This window comes from Balaenoptera borealis (genome assembly GCF_965194805.1).
Source record: "Balaenoptera borealis genome assembly, chromosome: 16".
NCBI lineage: Eukaryota > Metazoa > Chordata > Mammalia > Artiodactyla > Balaenopteridae > Balaenoptera > Balaenoptera borealis.
In genome coordinates this window covers 51,511,698-51,534,189 of record NC_138872.1, presented here as the reverse complement: position 1 = coordinate 51,534,189, position 22,492 = coordinate 51,511,698, and the positions used below count along the sequence as shown (strand labels likewise).

Genomic DNA, 22,492 nt, shown 5'->3' with positions numbered 1-22,492 from the left:
TTTGTACTTTTGTTAACTTTTTCTTAAGTAATTTGTTCTTTTTGATGTTAATGTAAATGGAATTGCTTTCTTAATTTCATTTTTGGGTTGTTCATTGAAAATGTATAGAAATATGACAGATTTTTGTCTGTTGATTTTATATCCTGCTATCTTGATGAATTCATTTATTAGTTCTAACAGTTTTTTTAGTATATTCCTTAGGATTTTCTACATACAAGATCATGACATCAAATTGGTTTTGTCCAATGCATTCTCATGATTGGATCGAGGTGATGGATTTTGGGGACGAATCCCTCAGAAGTGAGGTGCCCTTCAGTGTATCCCATCAGGGGCTCATGCTGTCCATGAGTCTTATTCCTGGCAGTAAGGGGTAGTTCTTACTTCTTCCTTTCCAATTTGGATACCTTTTATTTCACTTTCTTGCCTATGTACACTGGCTAGAAACTCCAGTGCAACACTGAATAGTATGCTGAATGGCAAGAGTGGACATTTTTGTCTTGTTCCTGATATTAGGGGGAAAGAATTCAGTTCTTTCACCCTTGAGTATGATATTGGCTGTGGGTTTTTCATAGATGCCCTTTACTATGTTGAGAACATTCCTTTCTATTTCTAGTTGGTGAGTGTTTTATCAGAAACAGCAGTTTATTAGCCACGTACACTCACAGCCCAGGGAAGGAGGATGCTGTACACCACGCAGGGCCACGTGGGGTTGCACTCAGGAACAGAGTGAACCAGCAGGGGCTGTGGGAGGAGGCTTTGTAGTAATAAGAGGGCAGGTGCCTCCTGGTTCCCACAGGAGGATGTGATGTGCTTGCTTGAGTAATCCGTGGGCTGGCGGGGAACTGAAGCCCACTGCTCATGGCCCATCAGGGGCTGTGTTCCATTTGATAAGGGGGGCTGTTTGGCTAGGGGACCCTATCTGTGGAAGCCGAGTTGGGTGGGGAACTTGCAGCTAGGACATTCAAAGCCCTCCTGGTTTCAGATGTCAAAGTGGTATATAATGTTGGGCCTTAATTTGGGGCCTTCCACCTAAGGTCACTGGGGACCTGCATGGGGGGGGCGCGTCAAAGCCTGTCTACGGTTGGTTCCTGGGGGCAGACCTGGAGTCACCTGCTGGACCAATGCATGAACGCGGGCTGCAGCAGCTTCCCTTCAGATGCCCGGGGTGTGGAGCTCAGTGGGACCACTTCTCTCCTCCCCTCTCATCTGAATGTTTCGATTGACTTCCTTTACTAAACTGTATTCACCTGTGCAAATATTTGTGGTTGGCCCAGCCCGCTGCCCAGTCCTCTCTTGCTGCATGGGGTTGCTGCTGGTGTTGAGCTGCACCTCAGAGGACAACATCTCTCAAAAACACTGCCTGTTCAGTTTTTTTCCTTTCCCGGGGACACGCACCATTTATTTTCACCTACATAGCATGCACACACAGGTCTTATTTTAAAAGCATTAAGAACAATACCACTGTGCAATTATGGAACTACCACAGCAATTCACAGTCAGTCATGAGAACGCTTGCATTTGTCAGCCAAGAGCTCCCGGCACCTCAGTCACCTGCTGGTTAACCCCGTGTTTTCTCTGTGACGTTGCTCTCTTGCTTCCAAGGCTCAGACCTCAGAAAAAGAAAAATGGCAGAGCGCACCGTACTGGGATTCCCCAAGTTCTCCTGGACTGAAGGCGATTAACACTTTCTGCCCTGGAAGTTAACTGCAATGGAATGTGATTCAGCGGAGATGAAATATTTTATCTGTTGCTTGTAGGTGCCATTGCTGGGAGGAGAGTTCCGGGTTCTGGGGTTTGCCCCTCTAGCTCTGATCCCAGGCTGTAGGCAACTCATCTATGTTTGAGTTGGATGGATGGGCAGAAAATCAATGGTTTTGCTCTGCTGACAAAAAGGCTCCTGGCAACTCGAATGCAGGAGACCATTAAAATACCACTGACACAATTATTTACTATGAGGATGTAGCTATTGATTTAACAGTTATATGAATGAAATGCAGGAAAACGAGTGACAGCTGGGGGTAGCAGTCTTTTCCCCAGAAGTGGTCCCCCTGGAGTGTGGCAGCTTAGGTGGGGGGAGAGCTGAGCTCTTTCTTTTTTTTACATTTGAAAAACTTTTTATCATGAAATAATTTTAGACTTATAGAAGAGTTGCAGAGATCATTCAGGGAGTTCCCATGTCACCTGTCACACAGCTTTTTCCTCCTAATGTCAATGTCTTACATAACCAAGTACAATGACCAAAACCAAGAAATCATCACTGGCACCACATTGTTAACTGACCACAGACTGTGTTCGAATGTCATCAGCTCTGAATCTAATGTCCTTTCTCTGTCCCAGGGCTCCACATTGCATTTAATTGTCATGTCTCCTTCGTCTCTCATCTGTGACAGTTTTTCAATCTCTCCTTTCCCTCTGTGACCTTGATCCTTTTGAAGAACAGTGTTCATGTGTTTTGTAGAAAGTCCCTCAAATTGGTTTTGTCCAATGCATTCTCATGATTGGATCGAGGCGATGGATTTTGGGGACGAATCCCTCAGAAGTGAGGTGCCCTTCAGTGTATCCCATCAGGGGCTCATGCTGTCCATGAGTCTTATTCCTGGCGCTATGAACCTTTGTCCCCTGGTTAAGGTGGTGTCTGCCACCTAAAGTGACTATTTTTCCCTTGGTAATTAATAAACATTTAGGGGGAGGTACTTTGGGGTCATGCACATATTCTGTTTCTCCCTAAACTTTCGCCCACTCATTTTAGCATCCTCGATGCATTGAGCATTTGGTTTGAATTCCAGAAATTCTCTGAGCAGCCCTTTTTCCCTCCATTGCAGAATTAAACTCAAGCTGCCAAAGGTCTGCAGGCAAAGTCTTTCTAAAGTCCGTTGTGAGTTAGCGGACCCAGGAAAACTGTCACCAAGTGCGCACGTCAAGGTGACACAATTACATGAATGGTTCCAACAGGCCACTCTGTCCGGATGTTCCCATGAGAGAAATGACCTGTGGGCTCTCCCCATCTTCGGTTCTGGTCACAAATGTGACTTTAGGGTTAGATCAAAAGGCACCCGCTTCTTCAAGCCCACATCGCTGCCACCAGCGTGTCATTTTTGTCAAGGAATGTGTGCAATTAATAAAGGCGGCAGGGCTGGCTGGGAAACCAATTACAACAAACACATCAGGTGTCGATAGGGAGGCACAAACACAGGTCCCATTGATTGATGCCAATCACCCTCGGCACCTGGCCCTCCAGCCCGTTTTTTTACACCTTTGGGGACCATTGTAAAATGTCAGTTTCCATGCGTTTCCAAGCGTGCTCACACAGTGTGTGCTTTTGCCAAAACCTGGGTTATGTATGCAGGGAACCAAGAGTGTATTTCTTGCTGCTAATGTCTGCTTTGTTCTGACTCTTCCCTGGTATGTCATGTAAGGCTTAAAAAAAAAAAAAAAAAAAAGCTTATAAAGAAAGAAAACCCAAAAGGCAGAGCCTCTTGAAGTGATGGCCTTCACCGATCTCCTGGGTGGAAATGCTCTTCTTGCCTCTTGGGCCTGGTGGGCGAAGGTCTGCTGGCTGCTAGCCCACCAAAAGAGATGGGCCCCTCACTCCAGAGCTTTCCAAGGTGGCCCATTCTGCTGCTGGACGGATTGAGCCCGGTTCCTGAAATTCTTCCCTCCCCACAGCTGGGTTCTTCCCCCTGAGTCCTCACAGGGCAATGGCAGTGACTTGAGGGCAGGGACCACGTGTCCGTCTTTCATCCTAGAGCCCAGCCCGGAGCCTGACCCAGAGTCCGTGCTCAGGAAACCTTTGTGGAGCTGAGTCACTGGAGAGATTTGGCAGAGAAACTCACCCAAGCCCGAAGCCTCTGGAACCTCTGGGATATTCTTCAGCAGATCGTCCTGCTTGCTCGGCGCCTGATGTGTGGGGGGAGTGGGCAATGGTGCTTAATCACGTTCTGTGTCAATTAAGTGTTTGGCTCGGTGCTGCCCCTGGGAGGGACAGGAGGGCGGTGATCCCACGGGGGTCAGGGCAGCCTGGGCGCAAGCCCTGGGATGGAAACTGTGGGCAGGAGGACGGGCTGAGTGTGTGTGGATTCTCCTCTGCAGACCTCAATGGCAAGTCTGTTATTTCGGAGATGAGGGTGCTTGCGTCTCATTAGAGCAAATCCCAAACCCTCCTCCTGGGGCTTTCAGGTGAGAGGCCGGAACGGTTTTTCAAAAAAAATTAGTTGTGTTTTCTGGGGTGGAGATGGGCCACAGCTGTGTCCCTGGCCCCCGTGGCTGACAGGATCCAAGGAAGAGCGGGCTTCCTGATCTACCCAGGCAAGTTGGGTGAGCGGGAAACGGGAGGCCAAGTGGGCTCCAAGAAGTCTCCTCAAGCATCCAGAGGCTCACCCCAAACCTCGGTGCTTGTGGAAGCTCATGGGCCAAGTCTGGGGTCTTGCAAGTAAGGGGGCTGCTTCCACTGTGACATCTTCTCAGACCCAGACACTTCTACTTACACGGACCCCTGTGGTGACACTGGGTCCACCTGGATAATTTAGGATCATCTTTTTTTTTTTTAAGTAACTATTTCTTTTTTTTTTTTAATTTTATTTATTTATTTATTTATTTATGGCTGTGTTGGGTCTTCGTTTCTGTGTGAGGGCTTCCTCTAGTTGCGGCAAGTGGGGGCCACTCTTCATCGCGGTGCGCGGGCCTCTCACTGTCGCGGCCTCTCTTGTTGCGGAGCACAGGCTCCAGACGCGCAGGCTCAGTAGTTGTGGCTCACGGGCCTAGTTGCTCCGCGGCATGTGGGCTCTTCCCAGACCAGGGCTCGAACCCGTATCCCCTGCATTGGCAGGCAGACTCTCAACCACTGCACCACCAGGGAAGCCCCAGGATCATCTTATTTTAAGGTCACTGATTAGCAACCTTTTTTTCCCCCTTGCCAGGAAACCCAACATATTCACAGGTTTGGGGGTTAGGATGTAGATATTTTGGGGGGCCATCTGGCTCCTCTCTGTCCCAGAGCCTGGCACTCAGAGGAGGCTCTCGCTGTATTTGTTACCGGCTGGGTGGACAGTGGTTGACGGGTGTGGGAGGACAGAGCTGCGCCCAGTACCTGGGACATCCCCTCCTCGGGGCATTAGCAAGACCTTGAGATGAAAACAAGCCTCGCTCTGGTCTCTGGAGCAGCTGTGCCCACTCGTGCCTCTTAGAATGACCTATAGGCACACACACACCAAAAAAGAAATGGGAGAGAAAGATTAAAAATAGATTTTATTTAACCCAATATATGCAAAATATTACCATTAAAGTGATTAGTATGTATTACTAATGAGATATTTTACATTCTTGTTTTTCATTTGAAGCCTTTGAAATCCGATATGCATTTTGCACTTAAAGCACATCTCAGATCAGACTGGCCACGTTTCAAGGGCTCCAAGAACCACATGTGGCTAGTGGCCACTGCATTGGGCAGTGCACATCTAAATCACTAGGCATTCACAGAGAAGGTTTGGTAATTTAGAAGTAACAACTACGTACTCCAGGCCAGGACAGACCCACTTAGTAAGTTACAGTCACTGTAATTCTTATTCCCTCTCCCTCCCTCTACTTCTTCTTTCCTCCATCAGCCTTCTGGCAACTGGGCTGTGAGTTTAATTTTTATTTACTTATTTATTTATTTATGGCTGTGTTGGGTCTTCGTTTCTGTGCGAGGGCTTTCTCTAGTTGCGGCAAGTGGGGGCCACTCTTCATCGCAGTGCGCGGGCCTCTCATTATCGCGGCCTCTCTTGTTGCGGAGCACAGGCTCCAGACGCGCAGGCTCAGTAATTGTGGCTCACAGGTCTAGTTGCTCCACGGCATGTGGGATCTTCCCAGACCAGGGCTCGAACCCGTGTCCCCTGCATTGGCAGGCAGATTCTCAACCACTGCGCCACCAGGGAAGCCCTGGGCTGTGAGTTTAATCTCAGCTCTTCTCCTTACTGACTGGGGACCTTGCCTGAGTCACTCACCCTTTGAAGCTTCCGTTTATTCGTCTGTAAAATGGAGATGGTAATCCTTACTCGCTGATAGTCAAAAGGACCAAACAACACGTTCCTGGCCCTGGCTTCCGTGGACACTCCTGTTCTCTGCACCATCAGCCTCAGACCCTCAGTGGCCCCGCACTGAGGGCAGTTGCCAGGAGCTTCCCTCTAGCGGAGAGGCAGAAGGGGAAGACTGTATTATAACTAGAAAATACTGTAAGGCCAATGGTAAAGCTTCAGTGGACTAAAGTCAGAAATATATATATATATTTGGCAGCAACATGCGGCTTATGGGATCTTAGTTCCCTGACCAGAGATCAAACCCGGGCCCTTGGCAGCGAAAGCGCGGAGTTGTAACCACTGGGCTGCCAGAGAATTCCCTAAAGTCAGAAATATAACCCAGGGACACAAAGGAGATGAGAACCCTACACAGGGCCTCTGGGACTCTGAGCCTGAGAGCAGGACAAAATCTTGTGCTCAGGCACCTGTCCTGCATCAGCGCAGCCAGTTCTCCTCAGCTGTCCCACTGGAGTGAATTACATTATGGGAACCCCTTGGAGATACGGCAAGTTCAGTTCCAGACCACTGAAATAAAGCAAATATCACAATAAAGCGAGTCACGTGGATTTTTTTTTGTCTCCCAGTGTGTATAAAAGTTATGTTTACACTATGCTGTAGTCTATTAACTGTGCAATTGCCTTATGTCCAAAAGAACAATGTACATACTTTAATTCAAAAATTCTTTATTGCTAAAAAATGCTAACCATCATCTGCGCCTTCAGTGAGTCGGTAGTATATTCAAAGATCATGGATCATCATGACAAATATAATAATAATGACAAAGTTGGAAATATTGCGAGAATTACCAAAATGTGACACAGAGACATGAAGTGAGTAGCTGCTGTTGGAAAAATGGTGCCAGTAGATGCTTGATGCAGGGTGGCCTCAAACCTTCAATTTGTATTTGTAAAAAAGGCAACAGAGTGGAGATCAGTAAAACAAGGTGTGCCTGTAATTCCTCTGTAGTTGGGTCGCTGTGTGTCTCGAGGGACTGGTTTCATCTCCAGGAGCAAGTGGGGCAGGGAAAAGACCTCCTGAGTGGGTCAGTAGGTTGCAAGGATAAACAGAGGCATCCTGGCACTCAGTCATAAGGTCCCAACCCTTGTTCTGACTATTTGACACCCCCCGCAGGACAGTGACAGGCACCTTGGAAGCGTCCTGTACCAGCTCCAGGAATTCTGGACTCTGGTGCTTTTATGTTTTTCTGCTGGACAGCAAAGGGGCCTTGTTATGCAGGGTGATTAACCAGTCCTGGAAGGGCTGTGTGCTTTTCTCAAGTTCATCAGAGGTGGGAGAGTCCCTGCTCTTTGTGGCTTTTCTTCACTGCTCTGCATCACCTACTTGCTCCTTAAGGGATGGGAGGGGACACATTTTGGAAAATAAAACTGCGGGGCAGTGTAATGATCAGATGCACACTTGTGGTTCTCTGTGAGGTAAGTGGCAGTGAATCAGAAACTCTTCTGGATTTGGGTTGAGTTCTATAAGCCTGTGTGAGTACGTGGAAAATCAAGGCTTGGTGTTTGGGGAACCCAGGAAAATTCTGGAAGTTTCCATTGTCTGGGGAGTCGACAGAGCCTGTGTCCCCAGGACTCCAAGATATCTCGGGCTCTCCACAGAGGGAGGACTTCCCAGCAGAAGTGCCCAAATCTCCAGAGCCCTGGGCAAGTGAGGAAGGCTGAAAGGAATTTACAAACAGATGGACAGCTGTGTCTGTCCACTGGGCAGTAATTGCATCCTATTAGCATTGCTAATTTGCATTGTTATCAGTTTCTACAACTTACAGAGTTGTGTTTTTTTTTGTTTTTTTTTTGGCCGTGACCCGTGGCTTGTGGGATCTCAGTTCCCCTACAGGGTTTTTTGTTATTTGGTTTCTTTAAATTAATTAATTAATTGATTTATGGCTGTGTTGAGTCTTCGTTGCTGTGCGCGGGCTTTCTCTAGTTGCAGCGAGCGGGGGCTACTCTTCGTGGCAGTGCACGGGCTTCTCATTGAGTATCTTCTCTTGTTGCGGAGCACAGGCTCTAGGCGTGTGGGCTTCAGTAGTAGTGGCTCACCGGCTCTAGAGCACAGGCTCAGTAGTTGTGGCGCCTGGGCTTATTTGCTCTGCTGCATGTGGGATCTTCCCGGACCAGGGATCGAACCCGTGACCCCTGCATTGGCAGGCGGATTCTTAACCACTGCGCCACCAGGGAAGCCCAGGGATGTGATTTTTGGTTGCTCATGTCAAGATGTCTGTGTGAGAAGCTCTGTAGGTTACTGTTTTCCCTGTGCGCACCCAAATAAGCAATCTGTGGGCACTGTACGAATGTCATGGTCCTCATGAAATGTGCCTCCTGGATTTGACACCCATTAACGATTCTTGTCTTTACCAACCTTTACAATGATGGTTGCAAAATGGAAATTTTCCAATTCAGCATTCCTTCACACATACCAGTCTGCAGTTGGCTTTCTACGATAAGCAAGAGCCCTCCTTTCTCCCCCACTTATTTATTTATGTATTTATTTTTGGTATGCCCTCATGATTTTTTCAAAATAAATTTATTACAACTTCTTAATTATCTTGGTGCTCAAATTGTCCCAAGTGTGATCAGTGGGAGCCCTGTCAAGCTGGCTCCTGGGTCCTTTAGCCATGCACCATCATTTTTTTTTTTTTTTGAATACTTCCTTACTTTCTGGTATAACAAGGTATTTCAGGCTCATCTTGGCCTTTCCTGTCCCAGTCCTGGAATCAGCCATTTTTCCAAGGAGCCCTGGTTCCTGTTAGTGAGGAATGGTGTTAAGCACCAAGATCTGGGCAGTAGGTGTGCTCATTTTTGCTGTGGTGTCTTTGAGACTCTTCCAAAGGACAGAGCTAGAAAACAAATACACGTATATGCACACGCACATTCATGTACCTACAGGTATATACACATACACAAATGCTTGTATTCACACCTGTGCCTGTTTTAGAGACCATGTGTCCACACCAATACCCCCATTTCCAACCCATCCTCCTGTCCATATTTGTATTTCTATTTTCAATACCAGCAACACCTTTATGCATTTGCTCAATCCTATAATATATCCTAAAATAGCATTAGAACTGCTGCACAATGTCCACTACAAACAACAAATCTGGTAAAGAGTTCCAGAGTTTTCCCTGTTCTGCTGACCTCCCCGCTCCCCCCCGCAAAGACTAAGAGTATATAGTGAAATCCTGGATTCACAAACGCTGGGGGTACTTCTCCTCAGTCTCTTCTGTGGGGTCATGATATCCATCAGCAGTACAGTTGGGTTCATTTGTCTCAGTTTTCTTCAGTTTTAGGGTTTTTATCTTTCCGTCATCGTTAATTTGCTTTTATTTTTTGAGTATGTAGAAGGTGCTTCAAAACTTGAAACTATATAAACAGGTATATTCAGAGGACTGTCACGCATCCCAATCTCCCTCTTACCCTGTTTCCTCCCACCTCTTGTAGACAAACATCTTCATTGTTTTCTGGTTTATCTCTGAGTTTCTGTTTGTAAAGATAAGCATGTGTGCGTACACACACACACACACACACACACACACACACACACGTTTTCTTATTTTTTTTTCCTTAGGCAAAAGGTAGCATACTATATATGCTCTTTTGTACTTTGCTTCTATCACTTAATAATGTAGCTTGGAAATGACTCCATAGCTGTTCACAGAGAGCTTCCTCATTCTTTTTGGCATCTGTAGTGTACTCCATTGTGGAGATAAACAATAGTTAATTCAACCAATCTCCTATGATTGATCGGTAATCAGTGACAATTTCATTTGTCCCATCTGTGTCTTTTTAAAAAATTGTGATAAAATACACATAACATAAAAATTACTGTTAACCATTTTGAGGTATATAATTCAGTGGCATGAAGTACATTCACATTGTTGTGCAACCACCATCACCATCATCTCCAGAACTCTTTTAATCTTACAAAACTAAAACTCTGTCCCCATGAAACCATAACTCCCCATTCTCCCACCCCCAACCCTGGGCAACCACCACTCTACTTTCTGTCTCTATGAATTTGACAACTCTAGGTACCTTGTGCAAATGGAATCAAACAATATGTGTCCTTCTGTGTCTGGTTTATTTCACTCAGCATAATGCCCTCAAGTTCCATCCATGTTGTAGCATGTGTCAGAATTTCCTTCCTTTTTAAGGCTGAATAATGTTCTGTCTTCTGTCCCTCTTAAAAATGAAGTTTTCCCCTATTTGAATTGGGTTGAACAGTAAGAAATGCAAAAAGTGAGCAATTGTACTGAGCTGTATAGTCTGCTGTGTCTAGCTGGGGAGTTATTATCTTAATTATGTGCAGAAAATTTGTAGTGTGTAATCCTTTCACCTAAAAAACTACTGACGAAAGAATTGATAATGTATGCTCCCCTCCCAGGAGATGGGGAGCAATTCCCACCTTCCTCCCTCTTGAGGGTGGGCTAGGCTTAGTGACTTACTTCCAAAGTAAAGAGTCTGGAAGGAGAAAAATAGTAGCTTTACAGTGGAGAAAACTGGCAGACACACCTTGACTGGGTGATCAAGGTGAATGTTATCCGTGATGAGTCATGAGGAGGTCAGGCACCTTGAAATGATGTGATAAGAAGAGCACCTCACTTCTGTGGGGTTATTCCCCAAACCTATAGCCCCACTCTAATCACAGACACACAAAAAACATCAGAGAAACCCAGCCTGGGGGACATTCTACATGATTCCTGACCTGTACTTCTTAAGACTGTACTTCTTAAGACTGTCAAGGTCTTGAAAAACAAGGAGATTGAAGACCCTTTACAGACCAGAGGAGACCAAGGAGGCATCAAGACTAAATGCCATGTGGTCCCTGGATGGAATCCAGGGACAGAGAGAGGACATTAATGGGAACACTGATGAAATCCAAACCAAGCCTGGAGTTCAGTTAGTAGTAATGTCTCACTGTGAGTTTCTTAGTGACAAATACACCACAGTTATGTAAGATGCTATCAGTAGGGGAAACTGGGAGAGGGTATGGGGGTACATGCCGTACTATCTTTGCAACTTCTCTTTAATTCAAAAATTATTCCAAAATAGAAAGTTTATTTTGGAAAACTGCTAAAGATCAGAGAGCTGGTACATTGGCTCTCAGTATATTGAAAAATACAAACATTTGTTAAATAATGGTGAGGAACATTCTGACCAGAAATTTTAAAATATATATTTATTTATTTATTTGGTTGCCCTGGGTCTTAGTTGTGGCAGGCGGGCTCCTTAGTTGTGGCATGTGAACTCTTAGTTGCGGCATGCATGTGGGATCTAGTTCCCTGACCAGGGATTGAACTCAGGCCCCCTGCATTGGAAGCACAGAGTCTTAACCACTGCACCACCAGGGAAGTCCTTTGACCAGAAATTTTTTGAAGTAGAAAATATTATTTTTTTTGGCTGTGAGGCTTTCAGAATCTTTGAACCCCGGCCACCACAGTGAAAGCACCGAGTCCTAACCACTGGACCACCAGGGAGTTCCCTGCGGGGAACCAAGTTTTGAAGACTAGTCTTCAGGCTCACCCACGTTAAAGCGTGTGTCAGAGCTTCATTCCTTTGTAAGGCTGAATAATCTTCAGTGTGGTGAACTTTCATATGGAACTTTCTCCACAGTTTGGACAGCCAGTCAGATGCTGTCAAAACTTTATAAGTTGGGACTTCCCTGGTGGTCCAGTGGGTACGAGTCTGCGCTCCCAATGCAAGGGGTCTGGGTTCGCTCCCTGGTTGGGGAACTCGATCCCACATGCATGCCGCAACTAAGAGGTCACACGCCGCAACTAAGAAGTCCACATGCTGAAAGTAAAAGATCCTGCATGCCACAGCGAAGATCCCACATACTGCAACTAAGACCCCGCGCAGCCAAAATAAATAAATAAATAAGTAAATAAAAATAAATCTTAAAAAAAAAACTATAAGTGTTGGACATAACACACACCTGGGGCCTAGTTCTTAAGACATGGATTGGCACCACTCATAGACTTTTGGGGTTGATTGGTCTGGGGTGTGGCCTGGAGAGTCGGTGGGTTCCAAGCTCCCAGGTGATTCTATTTTGCAGTCAAGGTTGAGAACTGCAGCCCTGGGGCCTGCTCCTGAGAGTCCCTGAGGGCAAGGGAGCAAGAGTCAGGGAAGGCTCCCTGGAGGAGGCAGTATCCAAGCAGAGGGGAGGCCTTAGGGAAGGCATGGGATAAAGAGCCACATGGAGGGTGGGAAGGAACAGGCCTGACACCCCTGGATGCCAGTTGGTATCTTTTGGGTGCAAACAAGAGAAAAATGCAGTCCAAACAGTCATGCGTGCAAAGGGAGTTTACTGGTGTCTCACCTGGAAGCTGGTTGGAAACACAGGACCTCGGCCCCACCCAGGTCTCCCTAGATCAGAATCTTCATGTTAACATCATCACCCAGGTGGTGGTGTCTTTGCACCTCAAGGTTTGAGAAGCATGGCTTTAGACGATGGAAAACTGAAACTTGGAACAGAATATTCTGGCTAACCAGGGGTTTTTCTACAAGCTGACACAGTAATTGTACCTGCAGATCTTGTCTGCAGATTTTCAAGCCTTTGCATACAAATCCCAGGAATGTTACTCATTTGGCTCCAAGCAAGGAGCAGGCACATGGCGCATTGTCACATGTGGGCCCCTGGGAATCCGAGGGGACCTGGGCTGACACCTGGATTTTCTTAGGTTCATCCTCCTATAGGAACATGACTTAGTTGTCTCGGATCTAAGCATATTGTGTTGCATGAGTGTTTGGCTCCTGGGAGGAGCTGGGCTAATCAGTATAAGAAGAAAATCAATTTTTAATTGATCATTTGGAATTGTTTATTTCCATACCTGTCTCTGATCATTGGTCTCTGTGCTCATTTCCTACAGGACAAGAAGTAATGAATTATCCATTCCATGTGTGTTAAAAGAGTCAGCCGATTCTCGTTCACAGTAGTTAAGTCTCTAAACTCACTGTGAACACTGAGTCAGGGAATCAGTCCTGGGGAAATACAGGGTCAGGTTCCTGCGAGCCTCTGGTCACAAAATTTTGTCAACTGATCAATACATAACCTTGTTTTGTGAGAGTCTCTGTTTAAAGGCACCTTATTTTACATATATTGTTGGGTCATTATCATTGAACTCAAGGCCCACAGCACTATAACTCCCACCTGAATGAAGCTTATGTAACACGGGTATTTTCTCTGTGGGGCCCGTCACAGCCTTCACATGCTTAGGACACTAAGCCATCACTTCTGCATTTTCGTGCCATTTTAAATGGTGCAACTATCAACAAATACTCAAAAATTAGCAAAAAGGTGGCATGAAAGAGACCTGGAAGACACACTTACTCACAGTATGAGAGCTGAAAACTCACTGTGATCAGGAGACATGTTTTTTGCTGCTCTGCTTGTCTGTGAATGACCTCAAAAATGTCCAATATTAGGGAGTTCCCTGGTGGTCTAGTGGTTAGGATTTGGCACTTTCACTGCCGTGGCCTTGAAATAGGAGGGAAGCAGTCAGGGTACAACCTTTGAAAGAATGATATAGCCTGAAGACATGACATAAACTGATTAAAACCAAATGGGTCCAAGATGGCGGACAAGTCAACTTCCACTAGACCTTGAGCCTCAGTGTACGCTCACTGTAACACATCAGCAAGCTAAATGACACACCCACAGGCTCCATGACTGTTCTAAGGCGACCATAAGGATCAAAAAGCGAGCGGTGGCCCAATTCCTGGAAATCCCCGCCCCTTTGCAAAATAGCTGGAGTACTCCTCCCACTCATTAGCCTACGAAATTACCCACCCCTATAAAAACTGACAACTCCATACCCTGGTCCCTTTCTCACCGTCTGAGATGGCCCACACTCTGTGGAGTGTGTTTTTCTCTAAATAAATCCACTTCTTACCTATCATTTTGTCTCTCACTGAATTCTTTCTGCGACGAGACATCAAGAACCTGAGTTTCATTAAGTCCTGAAACCAGATGTGTGATCTCAGTTGGAAGACTGTAGGTTTTGGCTGGGTTCAAGTCCTGGAGGCGTGGGTTCAAGTCCTGGAGGCGTGGGTTCAAGTCCCAATCAGGGTTTTGGCCGGGTATGAGTCCCAGCTGCGTGGGTTCAAGTCCCAATCTGGGTTTAGGATGGGTTCGAGTCCCGCACAGGCACGTGGGTTCAAGTCCCGATCTGAGGTGCATGGTTTCAGCCTAGGTTCAACCCAGGTTCAATCTTCTGGTTGGGGAACTGAGATTCCACAAGTCACGTGGTGAGGCCAAAAAAAAAAAAAAGGCATCCAATATTGCTTTTGTGGTTATAAATAAATTTTAGCAAGTAGGTGAGTTCGCAAATATGGAATCTGCCAATAATGAGAACTGATTTCCCATACTTGGAGGAAAAACAGTTTTTACCATCATGAATTCCAGCTGAGAAGTCTGGAAGTTGAAGGCTGAATAATTTTGGAAGGCTGATTCTTTTTTTTTTTAATGGCTGATTTGGGCAAATAAATGCCAGGCAATGGGGAACAGTGCCAGCACAAGCCCCGTTTTTGCTCTATTGCCACTGCTGCTCCCTAACCAGGGGCAGCTCAGTCTGCCACCCCCACTGGATGGACCTCCCCCTGCCACTGCCCACCTCATCGAGAGACGCTCAGAGATCAGGACAATGCCAGGCAGTGGGAAGGCTCCAAAAAGCATGTGACACGTGAATGTACTTATGAATGAGCGTAGATAACCTGTCCACACGGGTGTCGGTTTTCCTACTATTGGAAAAAAACCCAACAAAAGAATTTTTTAAAAGACTAGGACAAAAGGAAGAAAGAAGAAACCTCTTACAGAACCTTGCCTCCTTGACTGCATCCCTCGAGTAGAAAGGAACACACTGAGTCTCACCAGCCCTTTCTCTGAAACCCAGTGTCTGAGGGAGCGGAAGGTCGGTTATCCTAAAATCTGATAAAGAATCTAATATTCAAAACAGCTCAGTTATGTGCACAGCCTTGAAAGGAGACACAAGCCAGATGTTCCCAAGATACGCCGGAATTATTCTGTTATCTTAAGGAGACAGTAATGTTTTTGAAGAGTGATGGGGTAAGACAGCCGAAGATTTTCTGTCCTTCGAATGTATATTTATAATCACTCCCAGTCTCAGTCATTCTGTTGCTCCTCTCAAAGGCATCCGCAACAAGACCAGGAATAAATGCAGGCACTCCTTCAGGCACTTGTCAAATCCAAGGGACACAGGTGGGAACTCCGCACATTACGCCCCTCCCCTGCAGCTGGGAGAGCCGAGAATGGCAACCCACTGGGACCGTAAGAGAGGGTGCAGCTTCCCACGCAGGAATTGATGATTATGAGGAACAAGAGCCATCAATGGTTGGGTTGAGCTTTTCCTCCAGAATTCAGCTCCATCTACCTGTCACAAAAAACTGAATTTATTTTTCAGGAAGACTCAGCAAGATTTCTTTCTAGCAAAGACCTGGAAAATCAGGGTGATTAAAAAGCATTTACTGGGCTTCCCTGGTGGCGCAGTGGTTGAGAATCTGCCTGCCAATGCAGGGGACACGGGTTCGAGCCCTGGTCTGGGAAGATCCCACATGCCGTGGAGCAACTAGGCCCATGAGCCACAATTACTGAGCCTGCGCGTCTGGAGCCTGTGCTCCGCAACAAGAGAGGCCGCGATAATGAGAGGCCCGCACACCGCGATGAAGAGTGGCCGCCACTTGCCCCAACTAGAGAAAGCCCTCGCACAGAAACGAAGACCCAACACAGCCATAAATAAATAAATAAAATTAAAAAAAAAAAAGAACCCGTATAATTAAAAAAAAAAAAGCATTTACTGCAGATGTTTTTACCAGCTGTGATAAAGGCAACCAGTGCAAAAGATTCCCAAGTAGCAGCATCTATGAGACAAATATAGTCTTAAAGGACAGATATCAGAACTTCCCAGGGTACCTGTCCCCCAGGTATCACTAAGCAGGTCAGACTCATGCTGATGGTGGAAGTTACTTGATCGAGGGGTACAAACACATGTGGCATTTTTATGGAGTGTGTACCATTCCCTGTTTCTCATTCTGAATCTCTTTACCTGAATCTCTTCTATAGATCCCTGGAAAGGGGGTGGGCTTCCTGGATCCCTGAGAGAGGGCACATAAGGAAAAGATGGAGCTATTTAAAGGAAACAATACACACTATTTATTTATATAAGTCTGTGAGCAAATTGCAACCTGTGCAGTTGAGGCAAATTATGTATAGACTGTCTACTGCTACATGTGAGTACCTGTAGTTTATAGATTGCCCTTGGGAATCTTGGATTTGAGACCAGGCAGCTCGGATTTCGATAGATAACTCTGGCACTCTTCTTCCCTGTGGCCAGCAGCCTGTCCCATCCATACGTTGCATGTAATTCTTTGACTTTCACAGGATAAAGGGGCATTCTTTCACAATGAAGCCGTCTCAGATAGAATCTATGTGTTCTACAGTGATTTCAGAGTTAGTTGGGAAAGAAATTTTTCTTTTCCTTTTTTTTCTTTTTCTTTTAAGCTGAGAACACAACTGCCAATGCAGCCTTTACAAAATAGGACATTGCCAAAAACAAAAATATTTAGGTGTTTCCCTTACAACGCATTTATGTAGGAAAGATCTGGATGTCTAAGGAAATATAATTAGAACATAGTTTTATTTATGTGTTTATTTATTTTTGGCCACACTGTGCTGCTTGTGGGATTTTAGTTTCCCAACCAGGGATCGAAACTGGGCCCTCGGCAGTGAGAGCGCAGACCCCTAACCACTGGACCACCAGGGAGTTCCCAGCACGTAATTTTAAGAATGCAATAGAACTTAATAAATCTCAGAAATGGCTAGGATAATCCAGTGTCCTGTAAATAGAGCTGAGCCCCCATTTAATGAGGCTAGAAAGTGACTAAGTCCTATCTGTTGTGTGGCAGGGATAGTTTCAGAGACGGGAGCTTTGGGGACGGCCCCCGAAGAGGGTGTCCTGGGGTCTTTCCCTTGATCTTGGGCAGAAGCTCCCACAGAGTCCCGGCAATACAGCAATATTGTGATGGTAGGTGTTATGATCATGGGCAAGAGATAGGGCAGCCAGACTGAGCCGGAGTGCAGAGGGACATGCCACCCACATGCCACGGACCTGGGGAGCAGGGGCCTACCTACCCCAAAGAGGCAGGAGAGAGAATAGACCAAGGATGTGGCATCAGTTGCCCTGACTTTGCACCTTCCTTCACCATTTGCTTGGGGCCTGGATACAAATGACAATCCTCCTGAACCTCTGCTTCCTCACTGGCAATCAAGCGGGTGATACTTACAGGGTGTGTCCCGAGGTCATTCTGTGGCTCCAATGAGTAATGTTGTGGAAGGCTTCGTTTTAAATATTTGGGGCAGAGGCAGCCGTTGGTACATCAGGTTAAAAGTGTCAACAAAATTACCCCAGTGGGTGTTGCCTGTACTTGGGTTGAATAGTGTCCCTGCACCCACAAAATGCATGTCCAATGGGAACCCCAAAATGTGACCTTATTTGGAAATGGGGTCTTTGCAGATGTAATCAGTTCAGATGAGGTCATACTGGACTAGGGCGGGCACTAAATCCAATGACTGGTGTCCTTATAAGGAGCCCCGTGGGGACACAGACATACGCAGAGGTAGGGGACCATGTGACAACGGAAACGAAGATGGAAGTGTTGCAGCTACCAACCTAGGATTGTCCAGGACTGCCTGCAGCCCCCAGAAGCCGGAAGAGGCAGGGAAGGATTCTGCCCTAGAGCCTTGGGAGGGAGCGTGGTACTGTGACACCTTGATTTAGGACTTCTGGCCTCCAGGACTATGAGAGAAGACACTGCTATTGTTTTAAGCCCCCCAGTTTGTGGTGATTTGTTACAGCAGCCTCAGGAAACAAACACAGTTGTCCAAAAGGGTTAAACAGTTCTGCCAACCAGATGACAGATCCCCATGTCCCTGGGGACACACCTTTGCCCTCCTGCCTCCTGCACAAGCGAAAGCTTCAAGGTGACAGCAGATGGGACTGAAGCCCAAGAACAAACCTTCGGATTGGTTTCCAGAATAAGCAGGGACTTCGTTTTATTTACAGCATCTGCGTCAGTGCTTGGCACACAGTAGGAACTGCAGGTTTCTTTTCTTTCTTTTTTTGTTTTTCTAATTTTTATTGGAGTATGGTTGCTTTACAATGTTGTGTTAGCCTTCACTGCACAAGGAAATGAATCATCCATACACATACAGATATCCCCTCCCTTTTGGAGTTCCCTCCCATTTAGGTTACTACAGTGCATTAGGTAGAGTTCTCTGTGCTTTACAGTATGTTCCCATCAGTCGTCTATTTTATACATAGTTATCAATAATGTATATGTGTCAATCCCAGTCTCCCAACTCCTCCCTCGCCACACCTTTCCCCCTTGGTAGCAATACATTGTTCTCTACCTCTATGTTTCTATTTCTGCTTTGCAAATAAGATCATCTAGGAACTGCAGGTTTCTTGAATGAATGAAAGCCTGAGTATGGAGAACAAGATAAATAAGTATTGCTGCTATCCAAGTGGAGGGCAACAGGCTAAATAAATAAATAGTCTATAGACAAAATGATTACGAATGTCATGAAATACCATGAAGGAAATGCATAGCATGCTAACATACAAAAAGATGGAGAGACCTAGGACAGAGTCGCAGGGTGACCAGTCGAGCAAACTAAGAAACAGAGAGGTTAAGCAACTTGCCCAAGGGCACACAGCCATCCTATCCTCTAACTCAGCCAGAATTATCAATCTACATTCGAACCTGATCAATAGAGGCTTAGGACTTTTATTGTCTTCTTCACCAACCCCCCATGCAAATAAAATCAAGGCCAAATTCTTAAGATAAAAAAGTCACTTTGATTTTGATAGGTTATTTGGTTCAAATGGAGGGAACTGAACTTCCACTGCCAGAGTCCTGGATTAGTAAATTATTAGTCATTTTCTCTATTAAATATGTGCTTGGATTCCTTAAAAAAGGCTTTCTAACCCCTCAGTAATTCACACGCTTGTAAATCCTAAGCCAGAAAGTCAGCAAAGGAGTTAATAACTTACTAAAGTGACAGAGTAAAAATTTAGATTAAATATCACAGTGTCTCTCACATTTGCTTCCTTGCATTAGAACCTACAATCTTACTATTTTACACGTTTCAACATTCAACTGCGAGCAAGTGCAGCCATTGGATGAGGGAAAGAATTTTAGTACCTTTACAGCTCCCTACTTGTATTGCCACTAGTCTGACAAAAAAAAATTAAATTACAGGTCTTTTCATTTTGCTTTATGTATTTTTCTTGTTTGAAGTATAGAGAAATGTTATTTCACCAGCGGTAACAGCACATGGCATAAATACAACTTTATATTTTTGATACCTTGCAGTGTGATTCTGATCAATCTTTAAGGTTAAGATTTTACTTGGTAAAATTTCTCAAATAATTGTAATAGATTTTTAAGAGGCAAAATAAATAATTGAATAAAATTCATGTCTACAATGCATCTAGAATGGATGAAAACAATATGAGCTCTCATAGGAAAATGGTGTTAATCTTGAACAAATTACTTTGTGAGTTATTAGATAGTACAGGGACCCCCCGCCCACACACACACACCCCATTTGTGTTATCAGCAAATTTTGAATTGACTCTCTTTGGGAACATTAACCACAGTAAAAATGGTCTGGACAAAGTGTATTAGTAAAAATCTCTTTATTAATTAAAAAAGGAAAAAAGGTAATTGTATTCTCTGCCAGGTCGCTTAAATCACTTGCTACTTGCAGATTCTTGCAGCTGCTTGAGATTTGCTCAGATCTTTGGGAAAACTAGTTGAAGACAAACAAGTGTGAGCCAGCAGTAAACAATTCAGAGTGTACCTGCTGGAGGGTTGAAGAGCTGTTACTTTGTGGAGAGAATCTGCTGAAACACCCCCAGACCATGCCCCTCACCCCCCACCCTACTCCCACCTGGTGTTTGTTTTCCAAAGCTACCTGAGCGTCCACAGCTCCTCACTGAAGCCAGCAGTGAGTCGAGCAGGAGTTTGTGGGAGAGAGGATGGAGGGTGTCTCAATCTCGGCATTATTGACATTTGAGGTTGGATTCTTTATCATGGAGGCTGTCCTGTGCCCTGTAGGATGTTTAGAAGCATCCCTGTCCTCTACCCTCTAGGTGCCAGTAGCACCGGAACCCCTCAGCTGTGACAACCAAAAGTCTCCAGATGTCTCCAAATGTCCCCTGGGGGGCAGAATTGCCATCCTCTCCTTGAAAGCCACTGTGCTAACTCAATCAGGCCAACTTTGGGGGCATGTGCCACATGAGCAAATAAAACTACAGGCCACCTGGTTAAAACTGAGTTTCAGATAAACATTGAATAATTTTTTAGTGTAAGTATGTCCCAAATATTACATGGTCCAGCCTGGGCATCCTGTATTTTATCTGGCAATGCTAGGTGGACTTGGGGAGAAATAGGACACTGAAATGAGCCCCGTTACGGAGCCAAAGTAGTCATCGATTCTGAAACAATCCAAAGATTAGATTAAATCCAAAGTAATTTCCAGAAGGTAATTTCCATCTCTTAGCTCCTGTGTTAGGACTGAATGCAATAAAATGTTTGTGACAGAACTGAAAGTGTCCTTAAGATGTGTTCCCTTTTTAGGTAGTTTGAAAAGATAATCCAATTTTATGATTTTATAAAACCACTACTGCTAAACATTTACTTACATGTCTACACATTTTACTTTTTTGTGCAAGTGAATTTATAAGTGAATTGGGTTCACTGATTTTTATTCTTTGAGTCCAGACTACTTTTAAAAAGATACAGTTATTGGAAAATAGTCTGGGTGAATTTTTTCTTTTTAAAATAAAAATAAAACATAACAAACTGTTTATGGTTTTAAAAAAAGTAAAACAATATAGAAATGTATAAAGTGAAAAGTGAAAGTCCCCTCTCCCACTATCTCTGATGCCCTAGACCTATTTCTGGAGATAACCACTATCAACAATTTCTGATAAATTATTGTGTTCTACCAGAAATTTTCTGTACATAATCAAGCAAATAAACACACCTGCCCTTCTGTGGTGGGCAGCCTTTGAGATGGTTCCCAGTGACCCGGAGTCCTGGTATTCGTGCCGGGGTCATCCTCGCCCCTTGAGTGTGGGCAAGATTCTGCTCTGTAGAATGCAGCCAAGTTGAGGGATATACTTCCATGATTAGACTACAAAAGACTGACTTGCGTCTCGTTAGCAGACTCCATTCCTCTCAGTGTTTAATCTTTGATGAAGCAAGCTGCCCTGTTGGGGAGGTCTCCCTGGCACGGAGCTCAGGCCCTCAATCCAACAGCCCTGGAGGGACCGAATTCTGCCAACCACCATGTGAGTCTGGAAGTGGATTCTTTCCCAGTTGAGCCTTCAGATGAGACCTTAGCCCTGGATGACACTTTTTTTTTTTCTTTTAATTTTATGTATTTATTTTTGGCTGCGTTGGGTCTTTGCTGCTGTGAGGGCTTTCTCTAGTCTCTAATTGCGGCGAGTGGGGGCTACTCTTCATTGCGGTGCACACGCTTCTCATTGCAGTTGCTTCTCTTGTTGCGGAGCATGAGTTCTAGGCAGGCGGGCTTCAGTAGTTGTGGCATGCGGGCTTCAGTAGTTGTGGTTCATGGGCTCTAGAACGCAGGCTCAGTAGTTGTGGTGCATGGGCTTAGTTGCTCCGCAGCATGTGGGGTCTTCCCAGACCAAGGATCAAACCCGTGTCCCCTGCATTGGCAGGCGGATTCTTAACCACTGTGCCACCAGGGAAGTCCTGGATGACACCTTGATTGCAATCTTCTGCAAGACCCCAAGTGGAGGACCCCCCTAAGGAATGCCCAGATTCCTGACCCACAGAAACTGTGATGATAAATGCAGGTTGCCTTAAGCTGCTAAGTTTTGTGGTAGTTAGTTACGTAGCAATAGGTAACTGGTTGCTAGGTAACCTTCCTTTTACACAAATGGGATTTGACCCTCCAAGCTGTTTTGACTGCTCTGAGAAATAAGGAACAAGAGCTGGTCTAAAAGGAGAAACACCAGAACAAGGAGTAAGGAGTCAAAGTTGATGATTTCTTGATCACTAAGTATCACAGTCCAGCTGTGGTATCAGGGATGGATCGGGTACACAGCAGTGCCCTTGTTTAACTGCATTTTTTTAAAAAAATTAATTAATTAATTAATTAATTTTTGGCTGTGTTGGGTCTTCATTTCTGTGCCAGGGCTTTCTCTAGTTGCGGCGAGCGGGGGCCACTCTTCATCGCGGTGCGCGGACCTCTCACTATCGCGGCCTCTCTCGTTGCGGAGCACAGGCTTCAGACGCGCAGGCTCAGTAATTGTGGCTCACGGGCCCAGTTGCTCTGCGGCATGTGGGATCTTCCCAGACCAGGGCTCGAACCCG

At 45.4% G+C, this 22,492-nt stretch overlaps 1 long non-coding RNA gene across 1 annotated transcript; it reads right to left on the bottom strand.

The window, feature by feature from the left end:
• Positions 1-15,535: 15,535 nt before the first annotated feature.
• LOC309613016 lies at positions 15,536-22,246 on the bottom strand. The gene is made up of 2 exons (XR_014235465.1): positions 21,135-22,246; positions 15,536-19,949 (listed from the first exon to the last, which is right to left on the bottom strand). It is a non-coding gene; the product is annotated as an uncharacterized lncRNA (long non-coding RNA).
• Positions 22,247-22,492: the final 246 nt, after the last annotated feature.